Genomic DNA, 18,906 nt, shown 5'->3' on the forward strand with positions numbered 1-18,906 from the left:
AGCAACAACATTCCAACCACACAGGTTTTTTCCCGATGTCATACTTTATAACTACCTCTCTTGGGAATTCTCATCATGTATCCCAAAAGGAATAAATACCTTAGAGCGTCCTAAAGCAAAAAGTAGCACACATGAGCTCCTCACACTCCCGGGAGGCCGGCACAGCGTGCACTGAGTCAGCAATGAATTCTGCTCAGTGAAGGTCTGCAAACAAAGGTTCAACTGATGAATTTAACTGATTTTAAAGGGAGGTTTTCTAAGCACTGAAGCACAACAAAGAACAAGCAACAACAATTCTTAAAAAAATCTGCAAGTTTTATTTAGCATATATGTGACTGATTTCCACGCTGTGGCTTCTCACTTTGATTTGTCTGTAGGTTCAGGAAGATGACAATGCACACTCTGCCCTCCCTGAGCCCCCCACAGCAGCTGAGCGCTGCTCTGTGTGCTCAGATCATCAGGAACTGGATTACACGTGCCCGGATGGACTGGAACTGCTCTGCTGCAGATTCAGGAGACGATGGCACAGAGGGGCTGGCCGAGGCGTCGTCCCAATTCCATTTCTGTGTGACGAGAAGCAGTTCGTTCCCAACAGCTGCAACAATCCCCAGCTCCCTTCCACGGTGAGTACCGATGGCACACAAATGGCAGCCCGAGGAAATCGTGTTCTGGGCTCTAAGTGGTTGGGACAGGGTCTGATTTGTTGTTTTGTACTTGTATGAAGATTAGTACAACAGGGCTCTGATGGATGACATGGCAACACAGAATTAAAAACTCCTCGATAGGATTACATCGACTTCTAGGAAAAGACAAAAGCTTAGGACCCTTCTGAAATCTACTTTTAATCCAAAGCACGGGGATTGTCAGCATGCTGCACCTTCCAGCTTTTCAAAGCAGCTTCCCTCTGAAGACCAGGAAACATTGATTTCTACAGAAACAACGGGCAACCCCCAGGCTAATCTCAGCACTACTGTTTAATAGGGGACCTGCCAGCGTGCCAGTCCAGCTTCAAGTGTGCTTTACTTCAGTCTAACGTCCCCACAAAATTCTTCTCACATCTTCCAACCCTGAAATCTTATCTTCCCCTAAAGCTTCTCTTCATTAGCAATTTCCAAGTAACATGGTATTTTTACAACATTCAAAAATGTCATGCTGGACTGTGCTAGAGAGTAATCTGCAAATATAAGCTTAGCAAAGTTTGAATTGACTTGTCCAGAGAAAAAAACTACAAGTGAACACCTACACCTGCCTACAAAGAGCTAACAAGCCCCTGGCAGCTGCCAGCATCAAAGCGCAGCGGATGTCTCTAATACAGGGTAAGGATAACAATATCACCTTCTGTTCTCTCCAGCTTCTTTTCCCTGCAGTCGTATTTTGCTTCTTATGATTTTTTTAGTCCCCGTATCTTCTTGGACAGCACCGAGCCCGACGACAAGGACACGAGAGTCTTTCCCTGCCGGGCGGAGAGAACCAGGAAAACAGTTAAAATAAGAACAGGGCAGTTTGAAATTCATACTTGCAACGAGAAGCAGCGCCTAACCAACAGAACAAAAGTAAACAAAGCATGACACCTCCCTGGGGACAGAAGACTCACAAACTCTCCAGGATTTACAATTCTAGCCACCAACCCCTTCAGGACAGCAGCCAAGTGTCCCCTGGGGTGGTGCTGCACCAAAGAACCATCTGAGAGGTTCCAAAGAGTGAAATGCACAGTATTTTGCAAAGACAAAAAATCTTGCAAAATAACAAAAATACAATAGATGTAAACTACAGGGCAAGAGTACAAGTGTTACCTTTGGCAGCTGGAACCATCCAGGTGAGCACCTGATAACTGGATCCTCACCAGAGTTTGAACCCTTCAGGACACAGAAGGGTTTTCCCCAGGAATTTCACAGACTGAGTTTTGACAGAAGCACGCTCGCCGGATCCTCAGAAACGTCGCCCATTCTCCAGGCGTCTGGAGAGAACTGCAAATGGCTCTCATGTAGTTGGAGCTGGTTCTGTAAGGTCTCAGGGTGAATTTCACCAGATGCAACCAAATTGGGCAACTCCCAGTGGGACAGAAGGAACCCAAAGCTTGGGTAAGCAGAGCTGCAGCAAATACTGAGGAAACAAACATAACAGCGTAAAAGATAATAAACCATCCTTTTTTTTCCCTTGCTTTTGTTTTTTTTTTTTCTTATTCAGATCAGCATAGCAATTAAAGAGAAGGTGAAAAACTCACCATTACTGAACATTTCATCACCTGTAAGCTGAGCATCCTTAGCATAGGGGACTCCAAAGTTAAAATTCACTGATTCCTGGGAAATGAAACCAAATATCGTATGGTAAATAATCAAACAGCAGACATAAAAATTTGTTTCCTCTAAGGACTTTCAGGTACGTATGTATCTTTGCATTACACATTAGAACATACACTTTATACCATCACCTAATACATAATAATTTACCTTTAAATTTTGATAGTATAGCATGAATTTTTAACTTAAACTGGTGATCTATTATTATTCAGTTGGTGCCTAAAGTTATTTCTGCTGTCACGTTCAAAAAAACATGAATTTTTTTTACTGGAATGAGCAATTGATTTCAAAGTCATCACAAGCCCACCAAAACACAAAGCTGGGTTCACTGGACGGGTCTGTGAGCTAGAAGTAGTTAGGCTTGTACTTCCCTCTTGTTCTTCCAGAACCAATAAATGCTGTCAACAAAACCAGGATCTTTAGCCCACTGCTGTGAAAGATTCTACAAGGATGATGGTTTGATTTGTGTTTAGAAGTTTTGATTTGAAATGGCCAGTCCAATGGATAAAGACAGTTTAAGTAGTATTACATTACTATTGTTATTATTTCTATTATGATTTTTACTAGTACTACTACTATTATTATCACCTGCTACTGGAAGAAACAAACCAGTAGTACCTATACTTAATTACTTTTATTTCCAGAAAATAATAAAGAAAAAGAACCAAACCAAAAAAGTCACTTCCTACCTTTTATATCAAGGGATGAAAAATTTCTCTTGGGCTCTTCTCCAATTGATCAAGACTCATAGCACTGAAAGGCAAACAAAACAGTGCTTTATAGAAGGCCAGGTGCACGTTTCAAGGCTGAACCACCAACTGATTGCAGTGACAGCACTTACAACATGAATCGTTCCCAGAGCCTCTGTTCAATGGAATGTTCTGTGGAACTGCCATTTCTTTCCCAAAACACTAACTTCCAACACTTCCTAAACTTATCTTGTATTTTAAAACCACAGAAGTTAGTGAGACTCTGTGCGGAGGTCAGCTTTAAATTTATTTCCTTCTAAAGCACAGAGCTCTGTTCCATCACCCTTCCCTTCGGCTCTACACTGGATCATGGTGAGCATTTGAGGAGTGCTCAAGAACCAATTCGATTTCTCTCTTTTTCTAGTTCTCTCTACTCTTAAATAATGCAAGACAAGTCAAATGAAAAATGACAAGTTCAGCATCAAAGCCACACTTTTTCCCTTTGTCTGCTCAAGAACAGGCTCTAAATCCACTTCTTGCTGCCTTCAACGATTCAGACTTGCAAAACCATTTTGACATGTTTTACAGCTTTATCATAACCCACAGAACGCAAGCTCTGTATTACAGGAAAAGGTAATTCACAGGCCAATATCTAAAGAGACCACTTACTTGTAAATACATACCTTGATAGAGATCGCACTGAGAACGTTTCTGTGGGACTCTAAGGGAGACATATTTTCTGAGTATCCTGTAAACAAGAAAAGCTACGATATATTACAAGACATCCCCACTTTTTCTACATATTCAAATAGGATTTTTAATAAAAACAATTCAGTTAAAAAAGAAGGAAGAAAATCAAGGTAATTTTACTCAGCTATATTTACTCCTGATTTAGAGGGAAAAAAAAGTCACGGGTGCTGCAAAGAAAAAAAAAGTGAACCATAAACGCTTACAGTAGAATTTTAAAACAAGTGCTTGCATAAAAGAATCTTACGGAACGTGAAGTAGAACAAAAAGTGAAACCACTATCAGACCTGCCTATTTTCTCACCATTGTACAAGAAAATCCTAAAAGCATTATAAAGTCGCTGCCTAAAACCGGTCATGGGATGTAACCAAGAACAATTGAGGCATTTGCTAATCTAGACAGAAACCTTTTCTGGATGCAAGTGTCAGATCACAAGTTTTGTCTTTCAGAAGCTCGACAATGCTGGAAAGCATTTTCCCTGGGGCTCGGGAGGGCAGGGGCGGAAGGGGGGGTGACTTTGCAGCTCGCACCTGTGCCATCCGAAGCATACAGCCCGCCCGCTCCCTGCGCTGGGCATTCTCCCGGCCATCTCTGGCTTTACCGCTCAGCGCCGCTCCATCCGCTGTCACGGCACAAAGAGCCACGAGCACTAACGCAGGCAGCAACCCCGTCATGCCGGCGATACCGCAGCGCTCCCTGCTCGCAGCGCCCAACACGCGGCGGAGCCGCCTCCGCCCGCAGCACCGGCAGCAGCCCGAGGGAGACGGCTGCAGCTCGGGGGCTCCTCCGGCGCCTCCGCCAGCCCGAGGGCGGCCGCCCCACCGGGACCGCGGCAGCGCCCGGCGCCGCTCGCCCGGGGCGGCTCCTGCAGCTCCCGGCCCGCGGCAGCAAAGCACCGCCTCGCCCTCCGCCATCGGCGGGCGGCAGCGCCCCCGCCCCCGGCACCGCTGAGTGCGGCCGAGGAACCGGGCGGACGCTCCTTCCGCGCTGCTCAGCTCCGGGCGGGCGGCCAGACGGAGGCTGCGCCCCTCCAGCGTCGCTGTCCCGCGCGGGAGAGGCGCCGGCAGCTGCGCGCGCACAGCCCCGCGCGGCCGCCTGGCACGCCAGCCACTCATGTGCCGCGTCAGCCGTTGCGTCACACGCCGCGCCAGCAGCATGGCCTGCCGGGAGTTGTAGTCTCGGGCTGACAGCCACCGCTCCGTCCCCCGCCACCGGGAGCTGCAGTCCCTCCTGGGCATCAAACAGGTCCTTCGCCCCAGGGCTGGGAAGGACCTGAGGCAGCACCGCTCCTCTCCAATGCCCTCTCTTTTTCCCTCCAACTCTTTTTACTTTTTTCACTCTGTTTTTCACCACTTCCCTTCCCCTTCCCTTCCCCTTTCCTTTCCTTCCCCTTTCCTTTCCTTTCCTTTCCTTTCCTTTCCTTTCCTTTCCTTTCCTTTCCTTTCCTTTCCTTTCCTTTCCTTTCCTTTCCTTTCCTTTCCTTTCCTTTCCTTTCCTTTCCTTTCCTTTCCTTTCCTTTCCTTTCCTTTCCTTTCCCTTCCCTTTCCCTTCCCTTTCCCTTCCCTTTCCCTTCCCTTTCCCTTCCCCTTTCTTGTATTTCTAATCTTGGTTTACCTTTCCACCTTTAGAATAAAAAAGCAGCAGTAGAAACTTTCAGGCTACCCGAGAGTAAAAAAAAAAAAAATCCAAAACGAAAATGATTTAAAGAAAACTATTTATTCCCTGGGAGCCTGAAATTTTCTACTGCTGCACGTGACATAGAGCTTTTATTCCTTCTTACAGATAGTTGATATTTTATATATATTTATCGTTTATATTGATGCATTATATTAATAACTATATATAATATGCACCTTATTCAAAAAATATACGGGAAATATTTTTTAAATTATTTACCATATCTACTGCTACAACTTATTTTTCCTTATATTTCTAATTTTTATATAAATCTTTAATGTGTTTATGATATATTTCTATACTTATATTTCTACCTTTATATTATTTGTATTTGTAATTTTTACACGAAAACCCCTGCTTTGGCAAAGAAAAAACAAAACCATCCATTATTTTAAACTACCTAAATATTTCTTTATATTAATATTTATCATAATATACAACAAATGATAGATATAGATAGATAGATATATCACATCCGTATTTATATCTATTTTATATCCATTTCCGATAATATTTTTCATAAAATAAAATATATTTTCATAAAATATAATATGCAGTATTACTTGTATTATATATTGTATCAATTTATGTTATTTTACATTTACAATTTAATATTAATTTTTTATATATCTGCATATAGTTGCAATACATTTATATATTTGTATTTTTGTTTGGGTTGTATTTACATTTATATTCTCTATTCATATATCTATAAACATACACAATACTCTATTAAAATTAGAATAACTTATTGTAACATATAATGACTTATGTTACATGTTAAATTTTAAAAATTGACCGAATATATAAAAATAAAATTGGCTCATTCCCATTGCTACACATCTATTTCTTTTGTTTCAATATAGTTAGAGTCATAATTGCATATTTAAAATCCAATTCCTAAATGAAACGACAAAACAAACAGCGTCAAATTCCCACCAATGTCTTCCAAAAACATCAAGATACCTCCAACAGCCAAACAAGTGTCAGCAAAAAAACAAAGAACACTCTTTTCAATAACAATTCTCATCACGACAGAAAAATGGAACCAAAATAAAAGAAAATCCTATAGAAACACACACAGCAAATTACAAAAAGTACTAAAAAAAAGTCAAACCAATCTACTAAACTCAAGCCAGTGCCACTCACCCTGAATGACGTTACTAAAAAAAAAAACCCAACAAAATTCTACCTCTACACTAACTCAAGGAATAAACAATCCTCTGTAAAAATAACTTTAAAACCTGAACTAATTAACAAAATGGAAAAACATCTCAACCACTAAAAACTAAGAAATTAACTACCCAAATAAATAAATACTTTAAAAACCCACCATATAAATACCCATGTTCCCAAAGAAAACCCTGATAAACAATACTCAAATACATTAAAAGACAACAACAACAACAACAAGAAAATAAAGAAACCAACAACAGGAATAATACCAAAAACCAGATAAACTTAAATCTGCAACCAAAAAATTATTCCCAACTGAATAAACCCATAGTGCCTCAAGCTATCAAAATAAAAATACCACCTAGAAACAAACACAAAGACTAAAGACAAACGTAACCATAAACAATGTCCCCCAAATTACCCGTAGCCATAAAACATACACTACAATCAAATAAACCAAACAAATAAAAGCCCTGGAAGACGATAAACACACATGCAATTATAAAGATTAAAAACCCGCTGCTATGAACGACAGGACGCTACCTCAAGCCCCCCAAAACAAACACTACACACTCACGCTAATAAAAGCCACCGCAACAGAATTAAAATGCGAACCGCTGCTTCACGCTACGACCCGTAAAAACCACTGCGCTCCCTTCTAAACATAATACCCGGGAAAAAAAAAAAAAAAATCCGACTACAAAACCCAATCCAAAACAAACCATTATCATCCCTACCGGCACCGAGAACCGTGCCCCTCAGGAAGAACACCGTATCCCTTAGCGGACACCCGCTGCAAACCAAACCCAGCGATGCCACCCAGCCTCCAAAGCGCCTCCGAGCCACGGCACCGCCGAACCTGGTGCGGCCGAACCCCGCGCTCGCTGCCGGCCCCGGACGGAGCGCGGCTCCCGGCAGGAAAGCGGCTCCTGCGGCGGCTGCTCCGGCACGCGGGGCCGGCGCCGCCCCGGGGAGCCCCGCCCGCTGCCCCTGCCCGGCGGGGCCGGCACCGGGCCCGGGGCTACCGGCGGCGCCCGAGCCCCGCGCCCGGAGCGGACGGAGCGGCCGGCACCGCCCGGGCCGGCGCAGCAGCGCCCGCGCCGCCTCTGCCGCCCTTGGCCGGCCCGGCCCGGCTCCCCTCGGCTCCGTGCGGCTCGCACCGGCGCGGCTCCGCCACTGCCGCCCTTGGCCGGCCCGGCCGCGCCGAATCCCCCGTGCGCCCCGGCAGCTGCCCGGGCCGTGCCAGCAGCGCTCCCGAGCCGGAACGTTCCGGGCCGGGCCGCGGGCACGAGAAGCGCCCTCCAATGCAGCGGCACAGCCCCATTGCAGCCCTGCAAACGCTGCCGGAGCTGCGGCTTCCCGCAAGCCAACCCCGAAACCGCAGACGGGGCGCACCTCACTTCAACAAGGGCAAAGAAATGCGTTCTCCCCTAAAATTTCACCCCCTAGGAGAGCAGAAAAGAAGGGGCGCTCCCCAAATGAAAGCCTTCGACTGATGGGAAAGGGCGATTTCAACCTCCATTCAAACCCTTCAAAAGGAGGGACACAAGGGCTGCCCCCTCCATTTAAACCCGAGGGTGATGAAAATGGGGTGGGCTGCCTTCAAATCAAACCCATAATGCCACAAGAATACTTTTCCCATTCCCCTTAGAATAGAACGCAAGGATTCCCTGTCACCCCCGGGATACCCCTAACAGCCTGGAAAAGGCAGCTTTTCCTGCAATCAACACCCTTAAATCCACAAGTCAAGAGGGATCCCCTCAGGTCAAACGCAGACAATAAAAGAAGAGGAGCTGCTTCCTTCTCCTTAATTCCTTTTGTCTTCATAAGCTCCATTTTTGTTCCTGGGGAACCGGGGAGGGACTAGCAAGATGAAATTGCAAAGGGGAAGGAGAAAATTCCCCGCTCCAAACCCACACGGGCTCACCTGTTCGGCTGCTGCTCCCCGGCACAAAGATTTGTCCCTCGGCACCTCCTTTAAGCGATGCTCCACGTACCCAAGCGCGGATCCAGGTGTCCCCCCGACCCTGTGGGAAGCTCTCGCAGTCCTTCCATGAGACAGCGCCGGGAGCGGCCCATAAACCCCTCCACTCAGCAGTTCCATGCAAAAGGGAGCTGAGGCAAAGCCTCCCCCTAAAACAGCCTCGTCCTGGCCCCTCATCATCCTCACACTCACACCTGGTGCTGATCTGAGCCCCCATCATCCTCACACTCACACCTGGGCTGCTCCGAGCCCCCATCATCCTAACAGCTCACACCTGGGCTGCTCCGAGCCCCCATCATCCTCACACACACCTGGTGCTGATCTGAGGCCCCATCATATATTTTTCATATTTATAGTCGCATGTATATTTAGAATTTATATTACTGTATAATAAAAATTATATTATATATTGCATCTCTTCATGTTAGTTACATAGATTTCTATTTCTATTCATAGTTTGGTATTATATTTTTGTATCTCTATATATTTATTATATATTTCTGTGTGTCAATTTACATTTCTATAGTACTTATATTATTTAAAATAAAACCCTGCCTCTAATGAAATAAAAAGCAAAGACACCCCTTTATTTAAAACACATTTAAAAGTTTAAAAATAATTTTGTTTGTCATAATTCTATTCACATCTATATTTGTAATTTTCATTTGTTATATTTATAGATATTATATATATTGGAGAGAATACCTTTTTATATAATAATAGATATTTTCTTTTGACACAATAGATTTCTTTTACTTATATTTATATGTATTAAATATTTATTGATATCGACATATATATATGGTATATTTGGATTTCTAGTTTTATATTTTTTATGAAATCTCCAGCCCATACCCCAACAAAAGCCAAACAATCCCCAATTTATTTAAACTATATTTAAACATAAATCCTGTCACGGCTGCATTGCACAGCAGTGCCCCAAACTAATCTGACACTTGCTCATCTCCTGGACCTGAAACTGAACCCGCTCACCTTGATCGCACCTGGCAGAACCATTTTCGTACCTTTTTCTGGCATATCTTGTTTTTGGTTTTTTTTGTCTTGAGTTTTTGTGGCCTTTATTGCCACTCTTTCTTGCCTTGTTTCTTGGGGCTTTTACTCCCTTTTTCCTTGATTTTTTTCTGGCATTTCTTGGGGTTTTTTCTTCATTTCTTCTTGCCCATCTTGTTGGGGTTTTTTTTGGTTTTTCCTTGCCCCCCTTTGGGTTTTTTTTTTCAGGTGTTTTTTGTTTTTTGTTGTTTTTTTTTTTTTCCCTGGGTTTTTCTTGGCCTTTTTTTTTTTCTTTTCTGGATTTTTTCTTCCCCATCTTGGTTTTTTGTTCTGATTTTATTTCTTGCCCACTTTGGGGTTTTTCTCTGGTCTGTTTTCAGGGATTTTTCTTGCCCATCTTGGGTTCTTTTGTGGGTTTTTTTTTTTTTTTCTCTGCCTTTCTTACGGTTTTTTCTGTTTCTTTTTATTTTTTTTTTTCCTGGGATTTTTCTCCCCCATCTTGGGGGTTTATTCTGGACTTTTTCATGCCCATCTTGGGGTTTTCTTCTGCGTTTTTTTCTTGCCCATCTTGTTCTTGTTTTTGGTTTTTTTTTGTTTTTTTTTTTTTTTTTTGTTTTCTTTATTTTGTTTTTTTCCTGTTTTTTTTTTTTTCTGTGGTATTTCTGGGATTTTTCTTGCCCATCTTGGATTTTTCGGGGAGGGGAGGTTTCTCACCCATCTCGAGTTTTTTTTTTATGTGGGTTTGTTTTTTGTTGTTTTTTTTTTTTTTTTTTCTTTTTCGTTTTCTTTTTTGTTTTGTTTTTTTTTCCCCTAGGTTTCTCCTTGCCCTCCTCGTTTTTGGGTTTTTTGTCTGTCTTCCTTCCTCCCTTCCTGTCCTTCCTTCTTTCTTCCTTTCATTTCATTTCCTTTCCTTATTTTCTTTTATTCTTTTTCTTTCTTTCTTTCCCTGCATTTCTAATCTTGGTTTTCCTTTCTAGCTTTAGAATAAAAGAGCAGCAGTAGTAACTTTCAAGCTACCTGGGATTAAAAAAACTCCAAAACGAAAATGATTTAAAGAAAACGAGTTATTCCCTGGGAGCCTGAAATTTTCTACTGCTGACCCTGATATAGAGCTTTTATTCCTTCTTATAGATAGTTGATATTTTATACTTTATACAGCGCCCCCTGCCGTGTGCATGGGCGCACTGCAGGCACAGCGCTCCCTGCCGTCTGCACAGGCGCACTGCAGGCACAGCGCTGCGGCGTCGCCTTTTACGACAGTCGCGCTTTACGGCAGTCTTTACGGCAGTCGCGCTTTACGGCACCTTTTGCGACAGTCGCGCTTTACGGCACCTTTTGCGACAGTCGCGCTTCACAGCAGTCTTTGCAACAGCTTTGCTTTACGGCACCCTTTACGACAGTCGCGCTTTACGGCAGTCTTTACGACAGTCGCGCTTTACGGCACCTTTTACGACAGTCGCGCTTTACGGCACTCTTTACGACAGTCGCGCTTTACGGCACCTTTTACGACAGTCGCGCTTTACGGCACCTTTTACGACAGTCGCGCTTTACGGCACCTTTTACGACAGTTTTTTCTTGCCCATCTTGGCGTTTTTTCTGTTTTTTTTTTCTTGCCAGTCTTGGGGGGTTATTTCCAGATTGCTTCTTGCCCATCTTGGGGGATTTTTTCTGAGTTTTTTCCTGGATTGCTCTTGCCCATCCTTGGGTTTTTTTCCAGTTTTTTTTTCTGTTTTTTTTTTTTTTTTTTTCTTGGTTTTTTAAGGTTTTTCTCTGGGCTATCTTGTTTTTTTTTCCTGGGAGTTTTCTCGCCCATCTTGGGGTTTTTTCCTTGGTTTTCTGTGGGTGTTTTCTGGGTTTTTTCTTGCCCATCTTGGGGTTTTTTTTCTTGTTTTTTTCCCTGTTTTTTTTTTTCCTGGTTTTCCCGGGGTTTTTTCTGGTCCATTCAGCATTTTTTTCCTGGGATTCTTCTTGCCGATCTTGGTGTTTTTTCTGGTTTTTCCTTGCCCCCTTGAGTTTTTTTTTTCAGTTTTTTTGTTTTTTTTTTTTCCTGGGTTTTTCTTTTCTGGATTTTTTCTTCCCCATCTTGGTTTTTTGTTGTGATTTTTTTTCTTACCCATCTTGGGATTTTTCTCTGGTCTGTTTTCAGGGATTTTTCTTGCCCCTCTTGGTTTTTTTCTGTGTTTTTTTTTTTCCTCTGCCTTTCTTACATATTTTTCTGGTTTTTTTTGTTTTTTTTTTTTTCTGGGCTTTTTCATGCCCATCTTGAGGTTTTCTTCTGTGTTTTTTTCTTGCCCTTGATGTTGTTTTATGGGTATTTTTGGTTTTGTCTTTATTTTGTTTTTTTCCTGTTTTTTTTTCTGTGGTATTTCTGGGATTTTTCTTGCCCATCTTGGATTTTTCGGGGGGGGGGGGGGGTTTCCTCACCCATCCCGAGGTTTTTTTCTGTGGGTTTTTTTTTTGGTTTTTTTTTCTTTTGTTTTTCTTTTTCCTAGGTTTCTCCTTGCCCTTCTAGTTTTTGGGTTTTTTTGTCTGTCTGTCTTTCTTTCTTTCTTTCTTTCTCTCTCTCTTTCTCTCTCTGCATTTCTAATCTTGGTTTTCCTTTCTAGCTTTAGAATAAAAAAGCAGCAGTAGTAACTTTCAGGCTACCTGGGAGTAAAAAAAACTCTTAAACGAAAATGATTTAAAGAAAACTATTCATTCCCTGGGAGCCTGAAATTTTCTACTGCTGCACTTGACAGAGAGCTTTTATCCCTTCTTATCGATAGTTGATATTTTATACTTTATACAGCGCCCCCTGCCGTCTGCACCGGCGCACTGCAGGCACAGCACTTCGCCGTCATTCAGTTCTGTTTAAACTCGGCTGAATGCGGCTTGGTTCGGCTCTTGGTCTAAACTCGTTTCAGTTCAGCTCTTCGGCTAAATTCGGTCGTATTCGGCACGTTGTCTAAATGCGGCTCAAGTCGGCTACAGTCTGCTATCGGTTCCAGTCGTCTATCATCGGCTCTTCGTGTAAACTCGGCTATTTTCGGCTGCACTGGGCTCTTCGGTTCAAGTTGGCTGTTTCCGGCCACGCTCGGCTCTTCAGTTCAAGTTGGCTGTTTCCGGCCACGCTCGGCTCTTCGGTTCAAGTTGGCTGTTTCCGGCCACGCTCGGCTCTTCGGTTCAAGTTGGCTGTTTCCGGCCACGCTCGGCTCTTCGGTTCAAGTAGGCTGTTTCTGGCCACACTCGGCTCTTCGGAACAATTCAGCCCGGCTCGGCTGCCTCAGGGCAGGAAAGTGGACGCGAGAGGACCCCAGCACAGCGAGGCATTTACCCAGATGCCTGTAACAAACCCGCCAAAATACGCTTGCCCGCGGCGCCCCTGAGCCCACAGCATGTCTTGAGTACACATGAAACGCCACAAAAAAATCCGTCGGGGCCGCAATGACGTCGGTATTCCGTGCAGGCAGTCCAGCTACACCCACCCAGTCCTCCACTTCCCCGCCCTTTTCACCGCCATCTTGAGAAGGTCAACCAAAACTCCGTGACATCAGCCACGCGCCACTCCCAAGCTGGCGGCCTCTCGGTGCACGGCTGCAGTACCGCGCTCTGCCCACAAGGCGGCAGCACTGCCGCCCGCCCCAGCCGGGGGCGCAGCGCGCCTCGGGGCTGCAGAAGCGAAGGCGGCAATAAAGAACAGGGGCGACCCCTGCCGAAAACTGCTCTGAAATAAATGCCCCAAAACAACCGGGAAGAGGGAAAAAAAACCATCTGCCTCTAATCTAATAGGATAAAAGACAAAACAAAAACACTACACAAGAAAAAAAAAAAAAAAAAACCACAAAAAGACATCAATTTATTTTAAAAATATTTAAGTTTTTTTTTAAATATTTTTTCATATTAACATTCACATTTCTATTTACAATGTATATTGATGTACACTGTCCATTTATACATTTCTTTTTATAAATACATTTCTATTCCATATTGCATATATCCCTAAAACTTAAACGTATTTTTGTATTTTTATACATATTTTTACATAGTAAGTATATATTTCTGTTACGATTTTTACTTCTGTAACACTTGGATTATTTAAAATAAAACCTTTACCTCCATCCAAATTAAAGCCAAAAAGAACCCCTTTTTTCTAAAGTGTATTTAAATATTTTTTAAAATTCTATTTTTCAGGTCCATATTCACATGTACATTTAAAATGTATACTTATGTATACTGTTATTTGTATTCTTCATTACATCTCTTCCTGTTATTTGTGTTTCTTTGTATTTTGTGTTTATATATATTTATATCTTGTTTGTATATCTCAATATTTAGAAATATATGACAATAATATCTACACTCATATTATTTAAAATAAAAACCCTGCCTCTAACACAATACGACTAAAAAAGACCCCAACCCTTTATTTTAAACAAAATTTAAATAGGTTTTATCCTAATGTTCAATTTTTATATTCATATTTGTATTTATAATGTATATTTAATGTATATTGCTTACTTACACATTTATCTTTACCAATGTCTATTTAAAACTAAATTTATATTCTATATTAGATCTGATGCGAGTAGTTTTTCATAATTTTTATATCTTTTTATTCATATTTTTTTATATTTGATTAAATATTTCTGCGTCAAGATTTCTACTTCTGGAATTTTTACTACGGCAGCAGGCCATGCGGCAGGGCAGAACAGCTCCAGCACAAATGTGTGCACACACCCGTGACACAGAACGTGACAAACAGGGGGACATAAAACACAACACATCATGCTTGTGCTGAGGGGATTGAGGTGGGAAGGCAAAAGGGACCCCAAAGACACACTAGGGAACATGGCACACCGGACAACACGACAGAGACCAGAGCTGTTCTGCACTGCCCGCCTGAAAGCTGCCATCAAAAGCAGAGCCTCTCTCCCTTCAGCTGTCCTAAGAGGCCCTTGCAGAAGAGATTGCTTTCCCCTCTGCTCATTTGTAAATCTGTCCCAGGGATTCCCAACCTGCTACTCCGCCATCTCCAGGCCGTGGCCCCCGACTTATCTTTTGGATGATCAGTCATGAGAATCCACGCTGCACCTGAAATGAGTCTGCCTTGGAGGGCCTCGTGATGGCCTGTGAGCCTCTCGGTCAGCTGCAATAAAGAAAACCAAACCCAAAGTATGAGTCCAGAGTTATGTGGGCCAAATCCCTGCAAGTCAGCTACTTGCCCTTTCCTGAGCGTGCCTGGCTCCCTCAGGCTCCAGCTTCATCCTGATTCCAAGGCTGTGGCCTTCATTAGGGGTGGCACCTGGGTTAGAGAAAGGCAAAGTTAAATGGCATTCCTGTGAGTGCACTGGATGACCTTGTGTGCTCTAAGACATGGCAATGCCTCTGCTAGGCTTCTGAACAGCCTTGTGTGGGGGGGCCCTCAAATAAACACCCTTACTCACCCTGCTGCCTGCAAACCCCCCGCCAATAACTCCTAACTGGATACCTGCTCACCCTCCCTCTCCCAGTCACAATCCCCAACTCACCTGAAGCCTCAATCTCAAACATCATCCTTGACACTGGGAAGATCCCTCTTGGGACACAATGAATCTGCTGAAAAATTGTTGTGCTTGAGAGCTGAGCAATAACAACCACTTCTCTCCGCTGCTCACCTTGGCTGCTGGTATCCAGATTGACTTCCTAAAAGAAAGACAAAGAACAGTGCTGTAACACAGTCACCATACACACTTCTGCTGCAGAGACAAATGGGGCCTCACCTGCTCGGGGCAATCCCCTCACCTGGGATGGGGCCCTCTGGCACAGATTTAATCCATCTCAATCTGAAAAGAAAGTTAGGACAAGAGTCAAACTGTTGCAGGATAACTGATGAGCTCCAGATATGATGAGTCCATCTACAAATCCCATCTAGAGTCCAACTACACCCCACATTACACATTCCAGGTCCCCGGGCCCTCTCCTATTGCAGCTGGCTATGCGGCAGTGCAGAGCAGCCCCGTCCCAAATGCGTGCAGACACCCGTGACACAGGACACACAAGACATGACAAACACCGGGGACACAACAGGAATAGAAATCTCTTAGCAAGGAAAATGGCTGCAAGGACTGAGAGAACGCAAAAGAAGAAGAGTTGAAGATGACGGCGAGCTGATGAGGCTCAGAGAACCCTGGAGGAAGAAGATGCAAACGGAATGATTTATTCCAAAAACTGCAAAGATGGATGCTCGAGAATCCTACAGTCAGAACCCTCTCCCTAACATCACATCCTTACAAGTCCCAGTCTGCTATAATGGATCATTGCACAGCATGGCTGTCCGTACAGCTCAGAACAAGACCTGACAAGACATCTGACTGGATGCTTCTAAAGAGAGATGCATTTCTGATGCCTGTGTGAGCTCCCCAGTCAAAAGTTCTATGGCACGGGTGCCAGGGCGAGGAACACTGAGATCACGGATACTAGGAAAGGTTTCTGAGAGGCCCCTCGCAGGGCTAAGATAAGAGACATGAGATATCCAGACAACACACAATACACAAAAGACAAGTGACACGAGACACACCGGGACTGCTCTGCCCTGCTGCGCACCTCAGCACTGTGATCAAAAGGGAGACTTTGCTTTTATAGGGCCTAAGGGGCAACATCTTGGCTACCCTCATTGCCAGAGCCAACTCAGACCCCCAACTCAGGGAGTCCTGACCAAGCACCCCACGTTCATCTCCTCTGTGGGTCACAGCCCTCTACTTATCTCTCAGACATCTGGGGATGCTGGTCCCTGTCAGGTGTGAAGGAAGGCCACCTCGTCACCTGGGAAGGTCCTGCTGGCACCGGGCTGGGGTCTCTCAGACAGCTGGATTAAAGAGAACCAAACATCAGTGCCTGACCTTGGCACCGCATCGGTCAAAACCCCACCACTCTGCTACTCACAGTGCTCCTAAGAAGGCCCGGCACCTCCTAACCCTGACCCTCTGCATGCACACCTGAAAGAAAGTTAGAACATATGTCAAACACCTCCACAATAACTCACAAGCTTCAAACGCCCTATGTCAATCTAGGAACAGCATCTAGAGCCCAAGTACAGCCCACGCCACAAATTCCAACTCCCCATGGTTTGTCCTACTGAAGCACGCCATGCGGCAGGGCAGAACAGCTCCGGCAAAAATACCTGCAGACACCCGTGACACAGAACGTGACAAACAGGGGGACATGAAACACGACACATCATGCTTGTGGTGAGGGCCTCGAGGGGAAAAGGCAAAAGGGATCCCAAAGACACACCAGGGAACACGACACACACCGGAGCTGTTCTGCACTGCCCGCCTGAAAGCTGCCATCAAAAGCAGAGCCTCTCTCCCTTCAGCTGTCCTAAGAGGCCCTTGCAGAAGAGATTGCTTTCCCCTCTGCTCATTTGTAAATCTGTCCCAGGGATTCCCAACCTGCTACTCCGCCATCTCCAGGCCGTGGCCCCCGACTTATCTTTTGGATGATCAGTCATGAGAATCCACGCTGCACCTGAAATGAGTCTGCCTTGGAGGGCCTCGTGATGGCCTGTGAGCCTCTCGGTCAGCTGCAATAAAGAAAACCAAACCCAAAGTATGAGTCCAGAGTTATGTGGGCCAAATCCCTGCAAGTCAGCTACTTGCCCTTTCCTGAGCGTGCCTGGCTCCCTCAGGCTCCAGCTTCATCCTGATTCCAAGGCTGTGGCCTTCATTAGGGGTGGCACCTGGGTTAGAGAAAGGCAAAGTTAAATGGCATTCCTGTGAGTGCACTGGATGACCTTGTGTGCTCTAAGACATGGCAATGCCTCTGCTAGGCTTCTGAACAGCCTTGTGTGGGGGGGCCCTCAAATAAACACCCTTACTCACCCTGCTGCCTGCAAACCCCCCGCCAATAACTCCTAACTGGATACCTGCTCACCCTCCCTCTCCCAGTCACAATCCCCAACTCACCTGAAGCCTCAATCTCAAACATCATCCTTGACACTGGGAAGATCCCTCTTGGGACACAATGAATCTGCTGAAAAATTGTTGTGCTTGAGAGCTGAGCAATAACAACCACTTCTCTCCGCTGCTCACCTTGGCTGCTGGTATCCAGATTGACTTCCTAAAAGAAAGACAAAGAACAGTGCTGTAACACAGTCACCATACACACTTCTGCTGCAGAGACAAATGGGGCCTCACCTGCTCGGGGCAATCCCCTCACCTGGGATGGGGCCCTCTGGCACAGATTTAATCCATCTCAATCTGAAAAGAAAGTTAGGACAAGAGTCAAACTGTTGCAGGATAACTGATGAGCTCCAGATATGATGAGTCCATCTACAAATCCCATCTAGAGTCCAACTACACCCCACATTACACATTCCAGGTCCCCGGGCCCTCTCCTATTGCAGCTGGCTATGCGGCAGTGCAGAGCAGCCCCGTCCCAAATGCGTGCAGACACCCGTGACACAGGACACACAAGACATGACAAACACCGGGGACACAACAGGAACAGAAATCTCTTAGCAAGGAAAATGGCTGCAAGGACTGAGAGAACGCAAAAGAAGAAGAGTTGAAGATGACGGCGAGCTGATGAGGCTCAGAGAACCCTGGAGGAAGAAGATGCAAACGGAATGATTTATTCCAAAAACTGCAAAGATGGATGCTCGAGAATCCTACAGTCAGAACCCTCTCCCTAACATCACATCCTTACAAGTCCCAGTCTGCTATAATGGATCATTGCACAGCATGGCTGTCCGTACAGCTCAGAACAAGACCTGACAAGACATCTGACTGGATGCTTCTAAAGAGAGATGCATTTCTGATGCCTGTGTGAGCTCCCCAGTCAAAAGTTCTATGGCACGGGTGCCAGGGCGAGGAACACTGAGATCACGGATACTAGGAAAGGTTTCTGAGAGGCCCCTCGCAGGGCTAAGATAAGAGACATGAGATATCCAGACAACACACAATACACAAAAGACAAGTGACACGAGACACACCGGGACTGCTCTGCCCTGCTGCGCACCTCAGCACTGTGATCAAAAGGGAGACTTTGCTTTTATAGGGCCTAAGGGGCAACATCTTGGCTACCCTCATTGCCAGAGCCAACTCAGACCCCCAACTCAGGGAGTCCTGACCAAGCACCCCACGTTCATCTCCTCTGTGGGTCACAGCCCTCTACTTATCTCTCAGACATCTGGGGATGCTGGTCCCTGTCAGGTGTGAAGGAAGGCCACCTCGTCACCTGGGAAGGTCCTGCTGGCACCGGGCTGGGGTCTCTCAGACAGCTGGATTAAAGAGAACCAAACATCAGTGCCTGACCTTGGCACCGCATCGGTCAAAACCCCACCACTCTGCTACTCACAGTGCTC

At 44.9% G+C, this 18,906-nt stretch overlaps 1 long non-coding RNA gene across 3 annotated transcripts; it reads right to left on the reverse strand.

The window, feature by feature from the left end:
• Positions 1–294: 294 nt before the first annotated feature.
• On the reverse strand, positions 295–4,546 carry LOC134433539 (uncharacterized). 3 transcript variants are annotated; one of them, XR_010031611.1, is made up of 7 exons: positions 4,267–4,546; positions 3,673–3,737; positions 2,990–3,053; positions 2,225–2,300; positions 1,844–2,103; positions 1,336–1,453; positions 295–741 (listed from the first exon to the last, which is right to left on the reverse strand). It is a non-coding gene; the product is annotated as an uncharacterized LOC134433539 (long non-coding RNA). The 3 variants fall into 3 exon arrangements; XR_010031610.1 differs by having other exon boundaries at positions 295–675; positions 1,794–2,103; XR_010031609.1 differs by having other exon boundaries at positions 1,794–2,103.
• Between the last annotated feature and the right edge of the window lie 14,360 nt (positions 4,547–18,906).

This window comes from Melospiza melodia, unplaced genomic scaffold (genome assembly GCF_035770615.1).
Source record: "Melospiza melodia melodia isolate bMelMel2 unplaced genomic scaffold, bMelMel2.pri scaffold_197, whole genome shotgun sequence".
Taxonomy (NCBI): domain Eukaryota; kingdom Metazoa; phylum Chordata; class Aves; order Passeriformes; family Passerellidae; genus Melospiza; species Melospiza melodia.